The sequence below is a fragment of the Leptopilina heterotoma genome, unplaced genomic scaffold (genome assembly GCF_015476425.1).
Source record: "Leptopilina heterotoma isolate Lh14 unplaced genomic scaffold, ASM1547642v1 Lhet_217, whole genome shotgun sequence".
NCBI lineage: Eukaryota > Metazoa > Arthropoda > Insecta > Hymenoptera > Figitidae > Leptopilina > Leptopilina heterotoma.
Window position 1 is genome coordinate 779,426 of NW_025110934.1, and position 4,749 is coordinate 784,174.

General features: G+C 37.1%; 1 long non-coding RNA gene across 1 annotated transcript; it reads right to left on the reverse strand.

Annotated features, from left to right (window-relative positions):
• Positions 1-765: 765 nt before the first annotated feature.
• Positions 766-1,821, reverse strand: LOC122501881. Its single transcript, XR_006301592.1, has 3 exons — positions 1,603-1,821; positions 1,253-1,469; positions 766-922 (listed from the first exon to the last, which is right to left on the reverse strand). It is a non-coding gene; the product is annotated as an uncharacterized LOC122501881 (long non-coding RNA).
• Positions 1,822-4,749: the final 2,928 nt, after the last annotated feature.

Consider the following 4,749-nt stretch of genomic DNA (forward strand, 5'->3'; position numbering starts at 1 on the left):
TTTTAAGCGAATTTCGATATCTCTGCTTTGTATGGCGCAGCACCTCCAGCATATGAATTTTGAAACTGTTTATATCTTTAGGACCTTCAAAATTCGTGCACCTTCTAGCAGTAGCTGTAAAAATAATAATAATAATAATATAACAATATTTAGTATTTACATTTTGTGTTTTCAAGGACGAAAAAACGTGTGTTTAAAAAATAGTCAAATTTGAAACCAATGAATTTATTGAAAATAAAAAAGATATAATGAAAGAAATATTAGAAAAGAAGAGGAACTTTTTGATAAAGAAACAAAGTAGTTGAAAAAGAAACATATATCTTAAAAAGCAGAAAACATAATGGGAAAACAACTATATAAATAATATTTTTGTAGGTAACATATTATATTATATTAAAAAAATAGACAATAAAATAGTTCAATAAAAAAGCAATATTATTACAAAAGTCGAATCATAATGAAAACTAAGAAAAACAAGTTATAATTAAAAAAAATTTAGAATAAGAAAAAGTAGAGAAAATAAAACTCTTAATAATACAGACTTCAATTGAGAGACTGGATGCTATAAGGGGATACGCACCATTCAGTTCTTCAATTAAATATTTATATGAAAAAAATATAAATATACTTACAATATAAAACATTAGCAAGTTTCGTATTTCCAAATTCAACGGAATTTTCTCCGCCTTTCCAAGTAAACTTGCAGACTAATTTGTCTGTCACAGCTTGCCTTATAGCGGCAGATATAAAATGTCTAATAGAGGCTCCTCCTATAGTTAGTAGCTGCTTGTGATGAAACAAAAGTTCAATCATATTTGAGAATGATTTAATAAAAGTTAAACAGAAGTATTTACTTTGATAAGTGGACAAATTGTTCGCTTATGAATTTTTCCAATTTTGATTTTGTGAATGACTTATGCACCTGAAATTCGTTAATTTTAAAAATTGTATTAAGATGATGAAAAAAATCGATCACTCCAAGTCAATCCTGACTCGGAGTGATCGATTTTTTTCATCATCTTAATATTTTATCGACCAAGTGATAGCATCATTATTATATATATATATATATATATATATATATATTTAAAAATTGTAATTATTAAATTTTTAATAATTATTAGCATACATACAAAATTTATTTCATATCGGACCCAAATGTAAAAAAATAAATTTTTCATTCATTATTTTTTCATTCAATAAAAAATACGTATATTATAGTTTTCTACAAAATTCAAAATTTTATACTTACAAGTTTTGCGCGTTTTTCTTCGCTTTCTGACTCGAATTCCAGAAACTCTTCTATGCTATTCAACGGAAAACCATCAGCAGGTTGAAAAAGATTATTAGACAATTCTTTCTCTTCATTACTTTTTTCATGTTTTGCTAATTAGAGTAAAATATGCTTTTGATTATTAGCAATTATTTTATTTTGCTTCATAAGAATTGTGTTCTGCTCTTTTAAAAATCTAAAAATAATTCATTGTGCTATATACTTTGCAATGTTTTTAGAATCTTTTACAATAATCAATTACTTACTGTCAATTTTTTATTTCATCTTTAAAATTCTTTTAAAAGCTCTTAAGATAAAAAACTTCTTACTTTGTCACTGTCACTTCAGATGTTAATGTTCCTGGTTTAAAAATTTGGTAATTTGAGATTCTTGGCTTCGACAATTGGGAACTTGAAAGTTCTGGCTTGGAGGTTTGAGAATTTGAAGATGATTGCACTAAAATTTGAGACTTTGATATTTCTGACTTCGAAAAATTAGAATTTGATGTTCCTGGCACAGACGGTTGAAAATCCATTGGAGCGACTGTGCTTGTCCTACAAATAATAAATATCAAAATGCTTTTATTTAATTTAATTAATCCTATTAATTTAATTTAATCCTATTAATTTAATTTAATCCTATTTTTATAACTCCGCAATGTACTGTCCCGCGTGGCAGGGTGCGCGCAATTCTATTTTGTGTAGTTACTGATATTTTCGACTTTTTGCTGGGAATTTCTTCATCGCTTGTTGTTATAATTTTCTGTGGTCGTAGTAAGTGTCTGCCACTGCGGGATTTTTTAATTAGGTGTTTGTCAATTTTCTTTTTTAATTTGTTTTTTCCCATTTTTATCTGAAAATAAAAAATTAAATTCTACATTAAAACAAATAATTATTTGTTACAAAAGTATCACCTTTTTTCAATGAAAATCACCGAACAAAGAAATATTTATAAAAGTAAAATGTATTTTTATAATAATTTACATTTTTTTAAATATTTAATGATAACTTTAAATTTTCAAACATTTTTAATAAATTTCAATCACTATTTATCACCTTCTTTTATTTTCAAAATGGCAAATAAGCTTAAAGCATCGTATTTAATTTCTTTCAGGCTCATTAAAAAATAGAAAATTGCAAAAATTAATTTACATTAATTTATGTACTTTTTCTTTACCTTTACTAAGAGAAGCTTGATTTAATTTTTTTATAAAATATTTTCAGGAAGCAGAAATGGTGACAATAGCGTAGCACAAATCCATTCGCCCTGAACAATAAGTTCTTCTTATCGTTCTACACTACTCCAGTTTGGCATTAAATAACTTTTACATTTGACATCCGTTAATGAAAGAACTCTTAAATTTTGCTCTAGATTATGACACTTGAAAACATTTAGCGCAGTAGATGATATTCCTACATCGTAAATTTCAGCAGTAGAACGAAAGTGCTGAACAACTAAGCGGATTTCTCCTCTTATTTGTATAATATTTTTTATAATACAAATTTTTGAATTTTTTAGATGACAGCAACTGTCACGCATCCTCCCTAGGGGTTTCAAGACCTTGCCGTTGGTGGAAGGCGCACAAGGGGCTTTACCCAGTAGGGGGCTACTTCTCGATATCTCTCGTGGGGACTGGGGGGCGAACCCTTCAAAATGGGTCGGCCGCTACAGAAACCCAATCTTTTGTGTTTCGCTGGGCAGTGTCCCAGGGCACGGGGATTTAGAGGGATATCGAGAGAGACGGGATGGACAGAGGCTTATCCGCGGGTCCATTCCGAAGACTTCTTACTGGTGGAAGTCTGACCAAGAAGAAACCCTTCCATGGTTACGTTGGCTGTGCCATGGCGATTGAGGCGCGAGTCTCTGCCACCCAATCCGTAATGAACTCGTGTCCAGGGATGAATGATACCAGGGTTACCAAATCCGTCGGGTTCTTCCGTGGGGAGGGGGGTTAGACGGGGGACGACCATTGCTGGGCATTACTTAGCTCTCGTAAAGTTCGGGAACGGTTATGATACAGGAGGGGCCCGTCCTCTGGACGACCCGTCCCCGTGGTGGGGCTCGAATTGAGGTATCTTAAACGAGACTCCGAGATACCAGGCGAACTCTTGGATGTATTTAGCCTTATCCTTGAATAGAGGCTCTTCAAGGATGAACCTTCTTTCCTCTTTTCTCGTGGGACCAAAAATGGATACTACTAACTTAAATTCACACAACAAAAACTCAGAACATGCGAGCATTGTAGAGCCCTCTTCGGGGGATCTCAATGCCGGCATGGGGACTACGCTTAGAGCTGGTTTGGGGACCACAGGGGACCAAACCTCGCAACAAGTAGATAGGGTTCAGCAACACTTGGGTAACCTTGTCCTTGAGGGCAAGAGACCAAGTGGGGCTGCAATGAGGAAGAGAAGGCGGAAGCGAGCTCGGGACTCTCTGAGGACCGGATCGAATACCGCTGGCACTTCTCAGAGCACTACCGGAGAGGGGGAGGGCGTCGAGAGCCGAGAAAAAGACGGCAGGACTCGGATGAGGCTTCCCCTAACAATAGAATGCCGTCAAAAAAAGTTAAGGGGCCCACAAGGGGGAACCTTATCGTTTGCGGAGATCACTAGATGGTCATTAGCCGGGGCGATCGTCGCAGAAGGCTATCCGAGGGTCCAGATGACGTTGGCTAATCTGGACCAATTAAGGGTAGCAATTTATGATGAGATTGGGGGGGACGAAGTTGGACCCTATCCTCATTTCGGAAAGGTTCGCCTTACTAGGGGAGCGATCCTAGTAGAGTGCCTGGATTCAGAATCTAGGGAATGGCTAAATAGCCGTATACCTAGGTTCAGTCAGGCGTTAGGGGGTCTCGCCATCAAGGTGGTTGATCCGGCTGGGCTGATCAAGCTGGTAAGGGTTGTGGCTCGGGTACCCGGTCCTAGGGTGAACCAGGCTTTAATCCTTAAAAACCTCGGTATACAAAATACCGGGGTGGATACATCCGCGTGGAGGGTGTATTCGGGAGGCGAGGGGAGAGCAGACCAAGCTGCGGCCGTGGGCTGGGCTCTCGCGCTAGGAGTACCAGAAAGCGACATTGAAGCTCTCCAAGCCCGGCAGTTGAAACTGTGTTTTGGGCTAGGTCAAATCACTCTAAGAGTGTCGAGGCAAGGTACTGACACAGCTGCTGGGCAGGGTACCCAGGGGAGGGAAGCGACTGAGGAGACCGTGAATCAGCCTTAAAAATGGCTGCTTCCGGGATTCATTGTACGCAGATTAATTTGCATCATTGTAAGGGCGCTTCAGCGATTTTAGCCAAGAGCTTGACAAAGATGCAGACAACTTTAGCCTTTATTCAAGAACCTTGGGTTTTCAAGGGGAGAATTAGAGGTCTGAACGGCTGTGGGGAGCTGGTTAGTTTACCACAGGAACCAGTTCCAAGAGCGTGTCTGATCTATAAAGGTCTAGACGCTTTCCTGTAAGAAAGCTTTTTA